The sequence below is a fragment of the Sceloporus occidentalis genome, unplaced genomic scaffold, assembly GCF_023333645.1.
Source record: "Sceloporus occidentalis isolate IW3139 unplaced genomic scaffold, rSceOcc1.0.p SCAF_1, whole genome shotgun sequence".
NCBI lineage: Eukaryota > Metazoa > Chordata > Lepidosauria > Squamata > Phrynosomatidae > Sceloporus > Sceloporus occidentalis.
Genome location: NW_028316981.1, coordinates 282,063,731 through 282,085,278, shown reverse-complemented (window position 1 = coordinate 282,085,278; position 21,548 = coordinate 282,063,731). Strand labels below are relative to the sequence as shown.

Here is a 21,548-nt window from a genome sequence, read left to right as displayed (position 1 = left end):
ACTTATTATTATATGTGTGAGAGGCGGGATATAAATAAATTTTATTATTATTATTATTATTATTATTATATTATACACATATAAGTGTATGAAGTGACAGTTGGGCACCAACTGTTGTGTTCAAAATGGAGGACACTTTTCAACTGTCTCCTGGGCTGCAGGAGGAAAAATGAGGATGAGCCCTGGAAAAGGAGGACACGCCTGGGCACCTTGTAGTAGCACTAGTAGTAGTAGTAATAGTAACACCCCACTCCTCAGAGCCTTCCCTTCTTTCCTTCCTCCTCCTTCCCTCAGCCGCCGCCCTTCTATGAGAAGAAACACCTCAGAGAGAGAGAGAGAGAGTCATTGCAGTGTGGCGCCCAAAGAGGGGCGGGAAATGGAGGGAGGAAGGAGGAGAAGAAGAAGGGAAGGGGGAAGTGTGAAGAGGAGGAGCCACCTTCTCCTCCTCTGAGGGAGAAGAAAGGGAAAGGAGAGGGACTGAGGAGGAAGGAAAGAGGAGGAGTGGGTCTTGTTGCGCTTCTGGCCCGCTATAGCCTCGCATTGCACCAGAGGAAAGGGGAGAACAGGAGGAGGAGGAGGAGAGAAAGGGGCTGCGGCAGGCGGTGTTTCTCCCACTACAGAGCCCTGGGTCGGGCCTAGTTGGAAGGAGGTTTTGGGGTCTCTCTGAGGAGAAGGAGGAGGAAGGGCCTGTTTGGAAATGACTCCTCAGGCTGGATTCTGAGGAGGCACCTGAAACCACGTATTTGGCGGAAAGAAGGGAGCAAGAGGAGGAGAGAAGGGCACAGCGACCGAAAGAGGAAAAGAGAGGGAAGGAGGGGGGCAAAGGAACGACAAAAAACACCCCCTCCACCATCCCTCAGGCTTTGGCACTCCTCCTTCCCTCAACTGAGAGCTGTTGCATCTGCCTTCCCTCCCTCTCTCCCTCCCTCAGCTTCCCCCCCCCTTCCCCCTCCTCTGCTTTTTTCTTCACTGTCGGAAACAACAAGAACAACAACAACAACAAAACCCCAGCAGCCTCGTTCTTGGTTTGGGATTTAAACCCTGTCAGGAGAGTGGAAGAAGGACTCATGGAGGGAATCTGGACGCCTGGAGTCTGAGGTGGGTGGGAGGAAGCACTACAGACTGGGCTGCCTCTGCAAATGATACATGTGTGTGTATCTGTGTATCTATACATACATATGTATCCAATGTATGTATAATACATATTGTACACACAATATATATATATATATATATATATACTGTATAAAGCAATGCACAAATAATATTGTCAGTTAATAGTATATTAATACTCTTATTGATATACTAACTACATTATTAATTATTAGTCATCTATCTATCTATCTGTAAGTTATATATTATCTGTAATTATTAGTCTCATTAATATATATATATATATATATATATATGTCTTATTAATACACACACTCTTATATACCCATGGAGGAAATCTGGATATGTGTGTGTGTGTGTGTGTGTGTGTATAAAATGTGTATTGGACATTACATACTCATTTTTATATATATATATATATGCAGAAGTATGTAATGTTCAACATATATTTGTATGTTGAATAAGTACTTAATGCTCTCTCTCTATATATATAGGTATATTAATAACTATGTAATATTCAACATATTTGTTGAATATGTAATGTTGAACATATATATAAATATATTAGTAAGTATGTAATTTTCACACACACACACACACACACACATATTAATAAGTATGCAATGGTCAACATATATTTGTATGTTGAATAAGTATGTAATGTTCAACAGATACACACACTTGTATATATAAATATATTAAGTATGTGAAGTTTGACATATATTTGTACGTTGAATAAGTATGCAATGTTCTATACACACACACATATATAATCTTTGGGGGGGATCATGGTTGTCTGTTTTATTTGTCTTTCCCCCCTCTTTGGTACATGTCTTTATGAATTGGTTTCTCATTTTGGGGGGTGTGGGGTGCGTGTGATCCTCACATTTTGTTGCAGAGGGAAAAATCTTCAGTTGTGTTGTGTATTGTTGTGTTCTGTTTTGTTTTTTTGTTTTGTTTCGGGTAAAGCTTCTCAAACAGAAGTTTCTTTGTTCTGCAGCAGAAGGTATTGAAGTGAAACTGCCCGATTCTTCAAGGTTTTTAGAAACATGTCGTCTGGCAGAAACAGTTACTGAACCGGTAACTTTGTTTTTCCTTCCCTCTTCTTGAGAGGACTCCTGTTGTATAAGAAGGAGAACGATTATTTTACACCCCCTTCTTTTCTGTTACGCTACAGAAGTTCTTTTGTGTTGTTATTCGACTGTTTTTCCTCTTGATAAATTTGGCCGGGGCCTAGGAGTAAGAGCGAAAGGCCTGAGAAAGTAAGTGCTTGTGAAGCTTACCAGGATTTCTCAAAACTTGGGTGCTTTAGAGAAGTTCACCAGAGCCATTAAAAACAACAACAACCTACGTGCTTTTACTTAATGCTGATTCTGATTTACATTTGGAGAGGTCTACCAAGAATGTAGTTCCTACACCCACTTTAAAAAAAAACACGGAATAGTATCCTGGAGGAACACAACTGTGAAGGGCTTATGCTGTAACTCTTCTGTCTCCATGTTTCAGTCGCGTGTAATTCATTGAAGAAGGTTGAAATGGGTTTTCCGAAAAGGTCTTTCGAGATTTAGCAAATTCTATCATAAAGAAAGATGTGTCGTATAGTCTCTTCGCTTAGTTAACTTTGGTGGTTTTACGAGAAATGGGACTTTTGCTTTGGATAGAACATGTTTGTAAATTCTGCGTAACCTTTATAGGTTATGGCTGAAGCCCTTCATAGTTCTCTTAGTTTAGATCAACATCCATGTTTCGACGTTTCCCGATTTGTGTTCAGAATAGAAAGGCAGGTTTGTCAATGAAAACCCAGCAAACTCTCTTAAACCATGTACTCGATCCTCAGAGACACTAGAGAAGGTTACTCCTGGCCATCCAAAAAGGCTGAGTAAAATAGATGGCAGTGAACTTCAACTTCCTAATATGGCTCATGTTTGGCAGAAAAGCAGCGAAGTCTAAACACAGCAATTCTTTCACTTCCAAAGCAGTGTTTTGTCCCCAGCAATCCCTTTATATTTTAAAGGGAATAAAAGTGGGAGGGGGGACCATACTAACAAACCATTTTATTTGTGTTATGTTTTGTTTATTGATATTGAGGTTCAGTGCCATTCTCTCCAAAACTTGGCTTTGTGCATCTATAAAGGATTAGGCCCTTTGGAGAAGACAGAACGCTGCTGCTTTTGGCCAGCGCCTGTCATAAAACTCCATTAACTTAATTCACTTTAAAATGATTTGTTGGGATTATTGCTCTTGGCAAACTGGGTACGATAGTAAATGATCTGACAGGCTTTTGATATTTTTCCCTTTTAGCTGGTTGATCTTAGCCTCCCCAGTATGGAGACTCCCCCCCCTTTTTTTTTTTTACTTTTTAAGTTTATGCAAGTGTGTTTTTCAATGAATTTAGATGAAACTTAGTTAAGACAGTTTTTAATCAGAAACCTGACTGCCATCACCTTATGTTTAGACCTATGGACCATATTCCCCTTTTAGGAAGTTGTTTGACAAAGTATCTGTTATTGGTGAGCACATGGATCTTCAGTGAGCTTTTCTCATCTACTTTTTGGTATGTGCTGAATATGCTATGAGTTTGTTGTAACTTTGTGGTACTGTATTGTAGAGTATTATTCCTGCAGTAAAATGTTGAAGCTTTTTCTTAACACTTTTTTGTACAATTGCGGCAGTGTTTTAATGGGGCAGCTAATGGAGTCCTTTGCAAGCCTTCCTAGCAGGAAGTCCCTATTAAATGCAGTGAGACTGAACCATTAGGTAAGCAGGTATAGGACTGCTGCCTAAAGCGGGATTAGTCAGAACAGTAATCAAGTAGCAACATTTATCTACCATGGCTTTCCCCCCTCCTATAAGGCATCAAGATACTGGGTTAAACCTAACCTTGCACTACCGGAAGTCCTCTGAAATATAGGCTGCTCCCTGTTCCCTTCCTTGCTGCCTAAAAATCAGCTCCGGAGGTTTCTCAAGCATCTGGAGCACATTTTGAGGATGGAATTAAGATGCTGGAAGTCATCCTTCTGCTGACCGTAAGGCAGTTAAATCAGTAGAATGACAGCATTGGATCCAGTCCCTTGCATCATCAAAATTTGTGTTATTTCTTACGAGGACGAATTTCAATGATGCATATGATCTTGTTGGCTCGAGTGCACTTCCTTCTCATTGTGGCATTGGAGCAGGAGATAATCTTATGAAGCTTATTGACCCAAGTGCAGAAGGTTAGCCAAAATTAAAAACGGAATGGTTTGGTGTCATTACTTTGTCCTGTTCGGAGATTTTAAGTAAAAAGAGCATATTTTTAATTTTTGTGGGTGGGTAGTATTGTTAGCCAGGATTACAGAGCTAGAGCAAAATTATGGAAGGATAGATGTGATAGTGTATCACTTCCAAACCAGTCTTGTAATACATTGTAATGAAAAATCTATTTATTGTGGCTTATGAGTTTGTGATATAGAATCCGTCTCATCATCTACATGAAGCATTATCCTCCAATAACAGAGACACATACACATGTGCTTATACATATACACACAGAGAGTGGTACGGAGAAAAATTGTAAGTGGTGGGACTGGAAGAGCAGGAAATTCAAGATGTGTATTCACTTAATATATGTACGTAACTAACTTGTGCGTCTGATGAAGTAGGCTTTTTTCCAGCACAATTTACAGTAGTCCTTAAAAGTTTCAACTAGATCCAGTCCCTTGCATCATCATTTGAAATCTTTTTTAATAAGAACAAATAGCTATCATTTCTGTTAAAATATATTATCATGTACTGTATATATCTCAAAAGTTAAACTGCCCATTTGTTTGTTTGCCATGTTTTTCTTGGCTTCTTCCTCCTCTTAGGATTCTCTGCTAGTTGCTTTTTTAATTTAAGAGAAGCATAAACTATAATATGTGTTTAGCTAGGCTGATCCCTATGTAGAATTACACTTTCAGGCACACCATCATCTGTTGGTTCACTGGATTAGAGCCTACAAACCTGGACACATCAAGTTAGCCCTGATAGAGCCCCTCTTTGGAGTTGATTATGCTAGGATACAGACTGCCCCAAAAGGGCGGTCTCCCACCACCCTGATTTGCTCCGTGAGGGAGCCGCAGCGGACAAAACGTGTGGCTCCATCGCAGAACATATAGCGGGTTCTTGTGATGCCGCAAGGCATCAAAATGGCCGCGCCCGTGTGTACAGGGTGCCGCCATTTTTACACCCCCGACACGTGCTAGGGGTGAGGCCAGTATGGACGCTACGTCCTTGGCCAACCCCAGCACATGATGGGGGCGGCGCAAAGGCCCATTTAAATCGGGCTAATACCACCCATCTTGGATTGGCAATTGGCAGGCTCAGCTGGTTTGGGCATCACTTGGGGATTTTTGAAAAGCACCCTTGGTGTGTTACTTTGAAACTTTTGAAAAGTAACTCTCAGTAGGCTTTATGCGTTACTTTCAAACCATAGAGAAGAAGTCTGCAGCAGCCTGTGGGCTCTTCCACTAATTGAATCTTTCCAAGCAGTGCTCGGCTTTGTATATTCCAGCTTTTATCTCCATATGAGGAATGAAGACAAATGGTGGTATTAGCATTTGTAACAGAGTTATGAAAAAGCATTTAGTTTAGTGTAACTTGGGGCCCCACAAAGAGTATATTCATGGCAATCTCTCCCCATGAGAGACCACTCTGTCCAGTTAAGAGATTGAGATTTCTGTTATGTGTCATGAGAGGACTGATGGCTTCCACAAGTAGTGGGACGTTATTGATTGTCCAGAGGCCTGTAGTGAGAGCCAGCAATCTCTTCTGAAGGGCTTGATTGAATAATAATCTTCGGCTGCTTGGGATTTCTAAGACCTTTATTACATGAGGCTAGAAAGCAGAATTTTAACAGGATATAAATATCTTTTGTGGTACTTATCACAAGCCGTTGGATTCATCCTGCTGCTGCTGTCCATCCTGGAGCACTCCTTTTCACTGATGGGTAAAATCTGTCAATGCTCACAGTTGCTCTGTTTTTCTGTTATCGATTTCTGTATGATAAGTGCCTGCTGCTGCAGTTCCACTCCTTAGGGAATCACATGGCACGAGTGGACATCATCATCATAATAATAATAGGTGATATTTTATAATATTATTTTATTTTTATAATATTATTATAAAACATGATTCTGCTTCTCTCACCCTCACTGTTTCCAAGCACAGTTTTCCTTTTCTTTTCTACTTATTTTCTTTCCTTCTTTTTAATTTCATTATACTGCCATAATTGTAAAAATAAAAATAATAAAAACGGAAAGGCATGGTGGGTAGCGCTCAGAGCAGGAAGGCAAGGTTATGGAAGCCATATGGAAGAGAAGAGCGCAGGACCATAGATCACCAAAGCAGTGCCTTAGCGCTGTTGCAGCAAAGTGTTCCCAAACGGGAATGTTTCCATTTCCTTAAACTAACACGATTGGGATGAGACAGAAGGCTGGCTGGTGTGATAAAGTGCTTGGTCTTTATGGTGGTGGCTTTTAAGGAATTTACTTTGAACCTTGTGAACTGCAAGAGAAGCTAGAATAGGGATACTTAAAATAACTAGTAATACAGTGGAGCCTCGGGTTACGAAAATAATTCGTTCCGCGGCCGCTTTCGTAACCCGAACGGCTTTCGCAAGCCGAATCCCCATAGCCGCTAATGGGGAAAAGCCGCGATTTGGTGTAAAATCGCGGCAAAAAGCACCAAAAGTTTTTTCGGGACCCGAAAAAACGTTCGTAACCCGGAACAATTATTTCCAATTGGATTTTTTCGGGTCCCGAAAAATTCGTAACCCGGGTATTTCGTATCCCGAGGTTCCACTGTACACGCATATTTCAAGGTTTTTCTATCTATTCAGTATCTACTTAAACAGGAGAATTTGTAGCAGGAGTGGGCAAAGTGTGGCCCATGAGCTATGTGTGCCACTCCAGGTTCAAAAATGTTAATAATAATAATAATAATAATAATAATAAATGCTTTATTTGTATACCGCCCTTCTTCCAATCAGGGCGGTGCACAGCATAATAACATATACAATATACAATATACAAGGCAATAAAACAGATTAAAATATACATTAAAATCACATACTAGCCAGCTCATCATTGGCTATCGGGGGGGGGGGGACTAACTAGAGCTTGTATCAGGGAACGCTCGCTTAAACAGGAAGGTTTTTAAATCCTTCCTAAACTGGGATAGGGAGGTAGCTGAGCGGAGCTCTATGGGCAGTGTATTCCAGAGGGTCGGGGCCGAGATGGTAAATGTCCTCCTTGCAGTGGAGGCTAGTCTTGCCCCAGGTACCCTCAGTAACTGCTGCCCAGATGTTATGAGTGTGCGGGGCGGATTGTATGGGGAGAGGCGGTCCTCAAGGTATCCTGGGCCCAAGCCATGTAGGGCTTTATAGGTTATAACCAACACCTTGTATTGCGCCCGGAAGCAGATGGGCAGCCAATGCAGATCTTTAAGTACAGGTGTTATATGACTGGCCCTGGATGTACCAGTGACCAGTCTGGCTGCCATGTTCTGTACCAATTGTAGCTTCCGGGTATGGTACAAGGGTTGCCCCATGTAGAGCGCGTTGCAGAAATCCAGTCGAGAGGTTACCAGAGCATGTACCATCGTTTCAAGGTCCCTCTGGCCCAGGTAGGGAGAGAAAACTCTTTTTCCTAAAAAATGTTCCCAAACGACCTGACATTTCCACCATGTTTGCAGCCCTCAACAGATCCCTCTAGAGGTCAAAGCAGAATTTTGAAAAAATATTGTTAAAAGAGTGGGTTGTTTTTGTTTGGTTTTTTGCCTTGAAATGACCCAAAATGGATCTTTGGCCCCCAAAGCCCCCAAAATGTGCTAAGAATGTTTTTTTGTGGGTTTTTCGGGCTATGTGGCCATGTTCCAGCCACAGATGCTGGCGAAATATCAAGAAGAAACTCTTCGAGAACATGGCCACATAGCCCGAAAAACTCACAAAAAACTATGGATGCCAGCCATGAAAGCCTTCGACTTCACAGTGCTAAGAATGTTTTCCTCTTACCTATGTCTCCAAAAGGGACAAAAATCCATTGTTTTTGTGGAAGCAAGTGTGGTGGCATCTCCCAAGGTCTCCTGGGCAGTGAATGCATCTCCCTGTCTACCATAATTGCCTGTGATTTATCATGTCAAGAGTTTTGTGCATCTTTATTTTCATATACACAATGTGATTAAAGCAAACTTCTACATGTCTTCAAGAAGCTAATGAATGTATAAAAACTAAGCCATTCCGTTCTGGTCAGATTTAAATGGGCTTAGAATGATGGAAGTTATGAGCCAACACAGGCAGGTAGCTTGCACACCTAGGAGTAGTTGCCAATTCTCTATTTTGGGTAGAGTGGATAGCATTAACAGCCTGCGTTCTTTATGGAAAGGAAGCTAAGTAAGGCCAGGTCTCTCTGGCTTTTATATGTTAACAGTACCCAATGGGCATATGACGATTCAGACTTGGGATACCTTGGTGCCCAATGAGCGTATGAAGTCTTTGTGAACACTGAAGTGCTGGTGTAATGTTTCTGTGGTAATTTATGCCTTTCTGTTCTATACCAGCCATATCCTTTGAAGGAAACGTATTCAGGTTGTATTACAGTAGTGAAGTCCTCAAGTTACAAAGGTATGAATGATAATTGCCAGAACTAAGATATATACTGTATATGTGTGTGTATATTATATATATTGTATAAGAGCTGGCAGAAAACATTCCTAGCCACTGCTGGGACCTATTTATCCAGAGAACTGAAACTGCATTCAGTAATTTGAGTGAAGTAGCTTCTAGTTGCCATCGAAATACTTTTTTTTTTTTGGTCCACTTGTATTTTATCGCACACGCTTCATGTATTTGTTGCAAGAAACATTATTTTAGCTAGCAGTGGTATACTGGCAGCAAACATAACTGCCGTGCAAAGTGTGTGTCTTCTCCAAGTAGCAGAATATTTGTGCTATTTAGCTTTAAATAATTATGTCTGTGAATGAAAGTGCAAGTAACATAAGGCATACAGTATTAGGTATACGGCCTATCAGAAAACAATGCACAAAATTCTTAACAGACCTGATTATGGTATTGGATTGCATGGCTTAGACTGGCTTAGCTCCAGACATGTCCTCATACAAGTGGATGGGATTCTTAAAAACTATGGAAGGGACTCAGGCCTGCAGGGCTCCTCCTTCTGCATAAGATAGAGGTGTGTGTGTGTCTAATTTCTCCTTCCCATCCCTATGTAACTTCTATTCCATTCCATGTTGTCCTGGAGGGTTCTTAGACCTCTGGGACAGATATTTGGGAGGCATTTGTTGCAGGAATGAAGGAATCAACAACAATCTCTTTGTGAGCAGAAGTTAGTTCCAGGATATCTAATTGATTGTATTATCCAGTAGCTACAACTGGTGTAGTGTGGTATTGGGATGGCAGTTGATCCCTTTGTGCTAGAAAAGTTATAATGAGTAAAATGATGAAAGTTCCTAATATCATGATTTGAATTAACATTTTAATTTTATAAAACAATGTGGTTGCAAAAGTAAAAAAAAAAATGTAGTACAGTAAATCCAGAGGCTGGGATCTTGTAGGGCAGAAATGGACAAAATGCAGCCCTTAAGCTGCATGTGACCTCCAAGACTGTTTTGTGGCCTTCGACCCTTTCAAATGGCCCTTTTGAAGCTAGGAAAAACAAACAAACGCAGGATTGACTTTCCTTACAGTCACCTCTAAATTTCTGATTTATTTATCGATATCCTGCTTTTTGCTCATATGGGACCCAAAGTGGCCCCATAAATGATTTGCAGCTTTGCAGTCCTCCACTCAGTGTCCATTATCACGTGTCGTTGTGTTGATCCTGCTGCTGTTTTACAGTCCAGCCATTCCTGCAAACCAAAAGTGGGACTTTCAGTCATTCCACTTTTTTGTTGTTTTTCATTATGTACATGCAGCCCCCTCCCTCTCTGAATATTGTCCTCTGGACATACCTGTACGACAGTTGCTTACACTTGCCAGAGAAGCATTGTCTGAACACAGTGCCCCATTACACTAGCATTTCTACTTTTTGCACATTTCTGTGCTGACTGTTTCTCAAACGCCTCATTTCTGGTGGGGTGGGTGATGTGTCCACAGAGCCAAAGCAGTATGAGTGGATAACTTGGATGTCACCTGTTCTATGGAACAGATGTCTATCCAAGCCATGCCTGCCATTCCGTCTTGGCTCCCCTCCCCAATCCTCACTGGGAAATAATAATAATAATAATAATAATAATAATAATAATAATAATAATTTTTTTGTGTTTCCCCGCCTCTCCCATAGGATCGAAGCAGGATTACAGACTAATTAAAAAAACATTACAAACAAACAATATCATAATAAAATCCAATAATACAAAAGCTCTAAAAACAATCATGCAATATACATGATTGCCGGGGTAGGCAAAGAATCAATGGTATCAAAAATTACAAACTTCATTCTTCAGGGGGGAAGGCTTGACAAAAGAGGAAGGTTTTAAGACTCTTTTTAAATGATTCCAGGGGGGTCATAAGACGGAGCTCATCAGGAGGACTATTCCAGATCCTCAGGGCAACAAATGAAAAGGCCATCTGGGTTGTAACAACATACTTGGAAGCTGGTATTTCCAACAGGTTCTTCCCGGATGTTCTAAGTGTGCGGGGCGGATTATATGGGGAGATACGGTCCATCAAGTAACTTGGGCCCAAGCCATATAGGGCTTTATAAGTAATAACCAACACTTTGTTCTGTGCTGGGAAGTGAATAGGCAGCCAATGAAGATCTTTCAAAATAGGTGTTATATGGTCAAACCTAGACGCACCGGTGACCAATCTGGCTGCCATATTTTGTACCAATTGAAGCTTCCGGGCTTGGTACAAGCCCATGTAGAGCGCATTACAGAAATCTAAGTGAGAGGTTACCAGAGCATGTACCACCGTGTCTGAGAAAAATTGTGGTATACAGCCCAGAGCTTTCTTCTTTTTGCTGTTGCTCTCTCTCTCCTCCTTTCCTAACCATCAATTTTTCTGCCTTCACCTTTATCTCTGTTGGCATGGGTACAGCATTGGTGGAGCCAATGGGATTGTGGCCAAAGATTCCATTACTGGAATACAGAAGTTATTTTCAGAAGTTTGGGGTCTTCAATCTGTTTAACAATTTTAAGTGTTTCAGCTGTGATGATGCATGCTTGATATTAGGTGACAGAGTAAACTGAGCTGGTGAGATGGAATTGCTGGAACTTAATTGTCACAGTAGCCTCCCTATTAATCAAGATTATATTTCTAATAAATTAGCAGCAATGCTGTGACTTAACTGTAAGTTTCTGCTTGGGTTACTGTGTAGGAACAAGCACTTTGTTGCACTTACCCTGTAGAAAGTAAGTGGGATTTGCAAATTTTTAGTGGGTTTTACACATTTTCTCTGTCAATACAGTCAATAGTAAACTCATGTTTCTCAGAAACGAATTGAAGATTGGGTAAGAAACTTGTAACCTATGGTGCAGGGATTTTAGGTATAATATTTTAGATGACAATGCCAGTTTTGTTTTCATTAGAATGTTCAGAGCTAATTATAGATGTTTGTAATGATATCTTACAACTATTGTTAAAAACCCTTTCTAACCATCATCTTTATTGACATGACCAAAATACTGAATGCAATTAGTGGAATGATAATGCAGTTTCATCTATTACATTTTAACTCAGTAAAGTTAGGTATGAATTATTTTGTTAAAACTGTTTGTTAACATTCCTGGCGATACTGTTCTACTAGATATGCAGAATGGGATCATATTTGTGGTAACGTATTTCCTAGAGAAGGTAGACCAAAAATAAGGCTTAAAATCTGCTGTCATTTAAATCTTAACAGAGGATAGTCTTCTCTTATAATTTATAGGCAACAGTACAAAGGTTGTCTAGAACTCTGATGCGTAATCAGTGGCATCCTGTTCTTGTGAAGAAAGCAGCAACTAACAGTGAGCAGAGGTGGTCTATGCATTGCATACATTGTTTTGGGCATGGGATGGGCTTGGAGCCAAGGCATTCAGGGAGGCATAGTTTGGACAGTCACCTTTGCCATGGGACAAATGATTGTCCAAGCCACATTTCCCAGAGTATCTTGGCTTAAAGGACTGCCACCCATTCTTGGGCAGACATTGAAGAAGTAGGCCATTCAGAGCCAGTTGCTTCCATATTGTTGCTGTCTGTAGGCATGGAATTTGTCAAACTGCTCACATAATGAGCCATTACACTAGCAGTTTGCAACTAGGATCTTAGCTTAGTTTAATTACTTAGGCCTGTTACAGACAGCCAAAATAAAGCTGCTTCGAGTCACAGTGGAGGTATGGTGTTTCAATGATGCGTGTGTCTTAAGAGTCCAGAAGCCACACCAAAGCCACGCTCCAGTCCTTAGGGCTGGAGCATGGCTTTGGTGCAGCTTCTGGACTCTTAGGACGCATGCATCATTGAAACACCATACCTCCACTGTGACTCGAAGCAGCTTTATTTTGGCTGTCTGTAACAGGCCTTAGACTTTTTTTTTTCTTTACTTCAAATTATATCTGTATTTACTCAGTTTTAGCGAAGGCTTGCTCCCTTTTGTGTATTTATTGATTTCCTCAGCTGGCAGAAAATTGATTAAAAGTTTTTAAAATGTCATTAGAGTTTCTCTGTTAATTATGCAGCCTAAAAATACAAAATATTTTGCGAGCTCTATGTATGGTTGTTTCCCAGGAGTTAGAGGGTTGGTTTATTATTATTATTATTATTATTATTATTATTATTTTCCTGAACAGTTCATTCTTATTTGGGTTTCCTACACCTATTAGATTCAATACATATACCTTTTCAGAAGAGTTTTGTTAGAGTGCTTAAAGGTGGAACTGGATGTTCCACTTCCATGCTTTATTTAATTTATTATTTATTTAAGATGTATCAACCCCCAAGTATGCCTGCACATATATACAGGTTTCCACTAGTGCATACACAGGTTTTCATGACTTCTGAGTAGGAAGGAAATCCAAGCAGTATGGAAGAAAAAGGAAAGAAGACAGAGGAGAAGAAGAGCTGGTGAACAGGAGAAATCAGTAAAGAACTAAGGATGACAAGTTGATTTGAGGGCTCAGCAACCCAGATGCATAGGAATCTAATGCTAAGAAACTGGATTTCTTTTTTAATAGTTTTGGATTATCTACTACTGGTGTGGTCAGGTAACATAAAGTACAAACCTTTGTACAAGTACTGTATATATTCGAATATAAGTCGACTTCATGTATAAGTTGAAGGTAGGTTTTTGGGGCCAAAATTATGGATTTTGAGCTGACCCATGGATAAGTTGAAGGTAAAAAATTAGGGGCATGTAACAAAGGAGTAAAGGATGATGCAAAAGAAAATGATGCCATAGAACGTAGAACATTCTGGCAGGCATAACTGTTTGTGCTCATCCTAAAGGATGGATGGATGAGAGAGAAGGGGGATCCATGCTTTGTTTTGGTGCTCCCAGGATGGACTAAGCCAGTGATGGTGAACCTTTTCGAGGCCGAATGCCCAAACTGCAACCGAAAACCCACTTATTTATTGCAAAGTGTCATGTCCCTCTGACTTTCTAGTAACAAACTCTGGCAAACTCTATGCTGGGATGATGGCACATGTGCCCACAGAGAGAGGGCACGCGTGCCATAGGTTCGCCATCACTGGACTAAGCTCTCGCCTTTTACCAGTCTATTCAGAAAAAGGGGATGGCTCCTCATATATGTGTGTGTGTGTGTGTGTGTGTGTTACAATACTTACATTGAGCTGTGGATAAGCCGACCCAGTTTTTTTGGCTCAATTTTTTGACTAAAATTTCTAGACTTATACATGAGTATATACAGTAACTTTAATTCATATAGTATTTTTTTTCAAGTTGGAGGATAACTTGTAATTCTTATGAGTGGACATTCAGACAAATAACTTAGTAGGAAAATTCAGACAGAGAATCCTCCTTTGAGTACTGTGTTCATTAGGAAATACTCCCTTGTAGCAAAGTGAGATTAAAGCCATTATGCCTTTTAAAATGAACAGCTGCCCCGGTGCGTTTATATGCAGCTTTAGGGTTAGGGTTAGGATGGATCACTCCTGCAGAACTGCTGTGGCATTGGGGTGTTTATATGCAGGGTCGAAGGTGTGCATTTCCCAGGTTAAGTTGGAATATCCCAGGTTCTTTTTGCTCTGGTTTTTACTCTTGAAGCATGGCTTCAATCAGATTTCTGTCTGCTTTGGAAGTGTGTGTCATCTAAACGTCATACCTTCAAAGTGGTTTCAGCTGCTTTATTTGGCCTGTCTGTTTCACCTCATACTGTCTGTAAGGCTACCATTGAAAAGTGTTTGGAAAGTTCAACTGGTTGTACATGTTGTGATCAGGATGTGGACCAGGGCCAACTATAGGAGCAGGTGACACTATTCAGAGTGGTATTCATGACCTAGAAAGCCCTCTGTAACCTGGGATAAGGCTGTGTGAAGGAGCCTATTTTCCATTTGATTCTTTAGGGACTTTGAGATTATCAGTGGAGAGTGGACTCTTCATGCATTCATATACTCTGAGACACATTTGGTGGGGATGCATGAGAGACCTTCTCAGTGGCCACTCCTAGATATTGGGACTACTTTCTTAGGAAAGCTAAAATGGCTCCCTCCTTTTTTCCAGTGTTGGTGATTCCATGCTCACTTTTAAATCTTCTACATAAAATAGCAATATGTTGCAAGGAAAAAAAATAATGAGAGGAAAGCAGTAATAATAATAATAATAATAATAATGATAATTTGTTTTATTTATATACCGCTATTCCAAAGATCATAGTGGTGAACAGCAAGTAAGCTAATTATTCATAGAATCAAAGAGTTGGAAGAGACCACAAGGGCCATCCAATCCAACTCCCTGCCATGCAAGAAATCTCAATCAAAGCATACCTGACAGATGGCCATCCAGCCTCTGCTTAAAGACCTCCAAAGACAGAGACTCCACTACACTCCGAAGGAGTGTGTCCCACTGTCGAACAGTCCTTACTGTCAGGAAGTTCCTCCTAATGTTGAGGTGGAATCTCTTTTCCTGTAGCTTGCATCCATTGTTCCGGGTCCTAGTTTCTGGAGCAGTAGAAAACAAGCTAGTTCCCTCCTCAATATGACATCCCTTCAAATATTTAAACAGGGCTATCATATCACCTCTTAACTTTCTTTTCTCTAGGCTAAACATCCCCAGCTCCCTAAGTCGTTCCTCATAGGGCATGGTTTCCAGACCCTTCACCATTTTAGTCATCCTCCTTTGGACACGCTCCAGTTTCTCAATGTCCTTTTTGAATTGTGGTGCCCAGAACTGGATACAATATTCCAGGTGGGGTCTGACCAGAGCAGAATATAGCGGCACTATTACTTCTCTTGATCTAGACACTATATTTTTATTGATGCAGCCTTGTTGTCCTTCTGCTAGCAGATAAAGGTTTTTTTTTTTTTAAAATTCAGACAATTGACTGTCTGCTAAAGTTGGAACTTGTTATGACTTGGATACTATATTGTTCTTGGCTGTGTATTTTAAATATCGTTTTCAATTAAGCTTTTAATTCAATTAATTATATGCTCAACTTCTGTCTGGCAGTAACAGGAGAGGTCCTACTACACAATTATTGAAGGATCTGGACTTATTAACTGTTATTTGTAAGTCTTTTAAATAGTTTAGTAGGGTTTTTAGGGGGCATTCTTTTATTTTTAATTAGTATTACTTTGAGTCCCATTTTGTGGAGGAAGATAAGATGGAAATTCAAAATAAAATATTTCTGAGTGGCCTTTAAGGCAGTCTCCCACAAAAGGGATATTTTGGAAAAGTTAATTAAATCAGTAAAAAGCAGCAATATTAACGTCAAGCCCAAATAATATTTAAATGTAACACAACTTTGCAAGAACAGTCCAACAAAACAGTGTTCAGAAATAGTTCTAAGGACCAGAGCTCAGCTTTGGTGCAGCTTCTGGCCTCTTAGGATGCATGCATCATTTAAAGAGCATATCTACAAAGTGACCTGAAGCAGCTTTATGTTGGCTTGTCTGTATGGGCCCAGAGATGTTTTCTGTATACCTGTACTATTTCCTGATGGATCTCCGTGTTCAATGTTTAAGAATTTTTTAAAAATAACTAGGAGTTTATGTTTGCAAAGTAGTCTGAAATATTTAAGTGGTGCTGATTGCAGTATTTGGGTTTTCCTGTTTACTATGCATACATTTTACTAATTTTATTTAGGGCTTTGTTAGAAAGAAAGCTGGCACTCACATTTCAGGGGGCAGCAGGAAAGAATTAACATGGGCAGGAAGGAATGAATAGATTTCGGCGTAATTATCTGTATTTTTGTTGGGAGGAGTATAACTTTGGAAACAAAATTTTAGTGTCATAGGACATTAAATCTCATAGGAATTGCTGTAGAATTAATCTTCATATAGCCTTAAAGAGGAATGAATTGGTGGATGTGTGAAAGAGACATCTGGGGGAGGGGAAGAACCGGTGATTGCAAATAATAATTGGCAAGTGAGGAAATGGTTCCATGCTCAGCAAATGCTTCAGTTCTTGAGCTGTCAAGACATAAAATATCAGCCCGTTTCAGTAGTATCCTTGGGTGGGATATAATACAACTTCATTAGTGCAGAGGAACAAGCCCATGGTTGGGTCCTTGCATTAGACATGCCAGTTTAAAATATGAAGTAAGGCACAATTGCTGGCTTGTAATTGGAAACTAGGATTGCGTAAATATAGTGGCAAGTTAAAACATTATGTTCTCCCTAAACTGCAAGCCTGTTTCCATTGATCTTTCTCACTTTATTTTAAAATACTAACTGTACTGAATGAATGGGCTCTTAGTGCCCATTGTGGCTTGGTTGTGAGTCACCCTGCCCCATGGGTATCAAAATCCATTGATGATTAAATGATGTAGCAAAATGGTATCTCTTATACAAAATGGCAAAATCAAGGTTTCTTTTTGAATTTTGTGGGAATATTTTAAAGCTGTGGATGATTGAATCAGTGAATGCAGAATCTGTGAATATAGTGGGCCAACTGTATATCCATCAGGCTAACCATTGATTACCTCTGTGTTGTTGAACTGGTGTGTTGAAAATGGAATAACTACCACTTAATAAAAAATGAAAAACAAAACATTGTCTCAATTACAGAGTTAGAAAGAGTTGGGTGAAATGAGGTCTTCCTGAGCTTCTTCAAAAGTTGTGTTATTTCTTACGAGGACGAATTTCAATGATGCATATGATCTTGTTGGCTCGAGTGCACTTCCTTCTCATTGTGGCATTGGAGCAGGAGATAATCTTATGAAGCTTATTGACCCAAGTGCAGAAGGTTAGCCAAAATTAAAAACGGAATGGTTTGGTGTCATTACTTTGTCCTGTTCGGAGATTTTAAGTAAAAAGAGCATATTTTTAATTTTTGTGGGTGGGTAGTATTGTTAGCCAGGATTACAGGGCTAGAGCAAAATTATGGAAGGATAGATGTGATAGTGTATCACTTCCAAACCAGTCTTGTGATACATTGTAATGAAAAATCTATTTATTGTGGCTTATGAGTTTGTGATATAGAATCCGTCTCATCATCTACATGAAGCATTATCCTCCAATAACAGAGACACATACACATGTGCTTATACATATACACACAGAGAGTGGTACGGAGAAAAATTGTAAGTGGTGGGACTGGAAGAGCAGGAAATTCAAGATGTGTATTCACTCAATATATGTACGTAACTAACTTGTGCGTCTGATGAAGTAGGCTTTTTTTGCAGCACAGTTTACAGTAGTTCTTAAAAGTTTCAACTAGACTTTTGGTGGTTGAGGCATGGAGAAGACATTTTAAATTGAGAAAGAAGTATTTTACAGATATTTTACTTTTTCATATCCAGCAGTTCAGAATATATATACAGAGGCTGACAGACGGGCTTCATTACATTATTTCTCAAATCTATACTACAGATTATACTGAAGAACTAAACCTTCCAACGTGATTGCAGATAGAGCATATTCTAGACCTGAGATGGGAAATGTGTGGCTCCCCAACTGGTTTTGGATTACATCCTCCATATATATAAACTATGCTGGATGATGAGGTTCCCAACATCTAGAAGACCACAGGTTTTCCACCCCAGTTTAGACTTTCTCAAGTCAACCTGTCTAGTTTCTTTGTGCTCTCTTCTACACTTTTTGTCATTTGAATATTCTTTGCTAAATATACAGTGGACCCTGGGGTTTGGTTCCAAGATTCCCCATGGATAACAAAATCCGTGGATGCTCAAATCCCATTAAATATAATGACATAGCAAAATGGTGTCCCTTATAACAAAATGGAAAATCAAGGTTTGATATTTGAAATCTATACTTTTTTGGAACATTTTTAAATCGTGGATGCTTGAATCCGTGTATAAAAAATCCATGTATAAGAAGGACCGACTGTACAATTCAGTTGTGACTTGCTGTTCCAAGTGATAAATCTGAAAGTCTACTTTGTACAGAGGAACTCACTTCTCGATCCATTGAACTGAACAGGAGCTGGAGGTATCACATTTATCTTTTTCATTGTTAATCTTCAAGTACTGATTTCCCATAGAGAATTTCTTATTGCTCTGGTATGGAATCAAACATGTTTAAGAATTTCAGAACAGTAGCTAAAGATCAGCTTTGATCAACAGGAAATACTCTGAAAGGATGTGTCTCACTTGAAGCTCATGATCTGTCTGCCTCACACAATGAGATAGAAACAAGTTTAAAGTACCATACCTTTTGCATTTAACATTTAGCTTTAAACTGAATTAGTTTGTATAGGGAAAATTTTTGAAAATTACAGATTTTATAGGTCAGCTGGAAGACATTATCATCAATTGCACACAGATTCATTCTTACTTTATAGCTGTGGAACTCGCTCTTGCTGTGTTTTGCCTTTAATCCTGAATGTAATGCTAAAAAAGAAAACCATGTCTCTCATCTTCCCGATTTAGCTTTCTTGAAATATACATACAAGAGAGTGTTTGGAGAGCAATTTCTCAAGTTATGAAGCAACAACTAGGACTTTATACTGGGTATATAACCAGGAACTGTAGGTCTTGGACAAGTTCAGTATAAAGTATATAAATGAAGCTGCTATTGTTATTGCTATTGTTAACAACAGGTTACAGGTGGCCCTCCATGGATTCTTTATCCATAGACTTATAGAATCATAGAGTTGAAAGAGACCACAAGGGCCATCCAGCCCAACCCCTTGCCATGCAGGAACTTTCAATCAAAGCATCCCAGACAGATGGCTATCCAGCCTCTGCTTAAAGACCTCCAAAGAAAAAGACTCCCCCACCCTTCAAGGGAGTGTGGAGATTATCACATGGAGGGTAAGGACCAAAACAGATTGCTCCCATCGTTATTTGTTTGATTGGGGGAAAGATTATCACACCCTGCACACTTATCCTGTTCTTCTCCCATCCATGAAATGTAATGGGCCCATCATTTCGTATTAATGGAAACTCTGTTTAACTGTATGATTAACATGTTTCCAAATACAGTCGGCTCTCCTTAAACACAGATTTTTTATCCATGGATTCAAGCATACACAGCTTGAAAATATTTTTAAAACACTGATTATGTCAGAATTCTCATTTGTATATTTTATAATATAATTTAATAAAGATCATTTTTTTAAAAAGATAAAATATTTTAAAAAAATTATACATTCCAAATACCAAAACTTGATTTTCCATTATATATTAGGGACATCATTTTCCTTTTCCATTATATTTAATGGGACTTGAGCATTCACAGATTTTGTTATTCACAGGGGGTCCTGGAAACAAACCCCAGTGGATAACAAGGGACCAGTGTATATGTATGACCCTCTTACATTTCAGTTTTTAAACTTTGCCATATGTAACTGTGTACACTTATCTTCCCAAAGAGACATATTAATCTTAGCTCCAACTGTGTTAGATGGCTGAAACTGAGATGCAGAAAACAATAAGGAGAAAAGCTCCAGAGACTGTTGGATGGTCAACTGTTTATTCCTTTAAAAAGCCTAACTCAGTTTGGCCTGTGTAGAAAAGGCTTCAGGAGCATTTAACAAAGATCACTGGATTTTTAACAACGCTCTCTGAAAAGCTGGACCATAAAATATTAGAAGCTTCTTAAAGGAACAGAAGCTTTAAAAAGGAATAAGCATAGGAGATTGTCTCCTCCGCCCTCAGTTACATCCATGCTTCAAGTCAGAATTGACTTGAAGGCATTCAAGAACAACTTCATTACAAGCAACAGCAAACTTTTGGTTTCCAATTTTGCTTGGAGAGAGTTTCTGTATAGTGCTGGCATATATATATATATATATATATATATATATATATATATATATGTCATAACAGAATCAGACCTTCCTTCCTTTCTTTTTTTTTTTTTTTTGATTGTCAAGTGACCAAAGTGCTGCTCAGAAAAACAAAAACAAAACAACTGTGATGATCCAAATGGTGATATAAAATTCTTGTTTTAAAGATCTAGGTTGTGTTAAGAATATAAAATGAAATGATAAATATATATCTTATTAACTGTTCTTTTGAGTGAGAATTTGAAAGTTGCAAAGTTTCTCCATACTACGTCCGGTTACAAAAGAAAAGAAGTTAAACTCAATTCCAAAACCTGTTCTGAACAAAATACCAGGATTATATCCTGAATATCTATTGTAAAAATGCCTTTGCGTGCAAGCAAGAATTCTTATTTCTCCATGTCACTGAGATGTTGCATTTAACTGAGAAATTAAGGAATCCAGCCCTAACTTCCATTTCAAGAATTAGGGAACAGATCCAGTGTTAGTTACTTCAGTAAGTGGTATAATGAACTAATAAAATTTTTATGCAAAGGCTAGATCACTTTGTATCCAGTGTTTTTTCCTCCACTTTTTGATTAAGCACACCATACCTACTAATCTTTGCATCACACAAATTTATAGTGGATCAGTTTGCAGGGAGCTAGCTACTGTATATCTGATGCTTAAAACAGATTGGCAATAAGGAGAAAAAAATTAAGAGCTTTAGCGCCCCCCCCCCCCCAAAAAAAAAAAAAAAATCAGGCTTAGCTCAAGGACATTAAGCATAAGATACAGCCAAAAAAGACAGTAAGAGAAAGTTGTTGCTGAGCTTCCTCTTTAGGCACCAGCTGATTGGGTGGGGTACTTGAGCAAGGAACTGCAAGAAAGCCACAATCAGCTCCAGATCAACAGGAGGTGGGGTGAAGGCAAAAGGTTGGTTTGGAAGCATTTTCTGAACAGGCAATCTGCATTTTTAATCATTCCCCAGCATTTTAATTAGTTTACTTGTATTATAGTCCTGATAATAAGCTGCTTCATAGCAGTTTAGTAGAAATATTTTAGAATAATAGCGAT

At 39.3% G+C, this 21,548-nt stretch overlaps 1 protein-coding gene across 3 annotated transcripts in view; it reads left to right on the top strand.

Moving 5' to 3' along the window:
- The first annotated feature begins 302 nt into the window (after positions 1-302).
- ERBIN (erbb2 interacting protein) overlaps positions 303-21,548 on the top strand; it is a 116,921-nt gene continuing 95,675 nt past the window's right edge. For all 3 annotated transcript variants that reach the window (XR_016277754.1, XM_089495035.1, XM_089495024.1), the window contains exon 1: positions 303-1,098. The gene's annotated coding sequence lies outside the window, so the exon portion shown is untranslated. The remainder of the gene's footprint in view (positions 1,099-21,548) is intronic.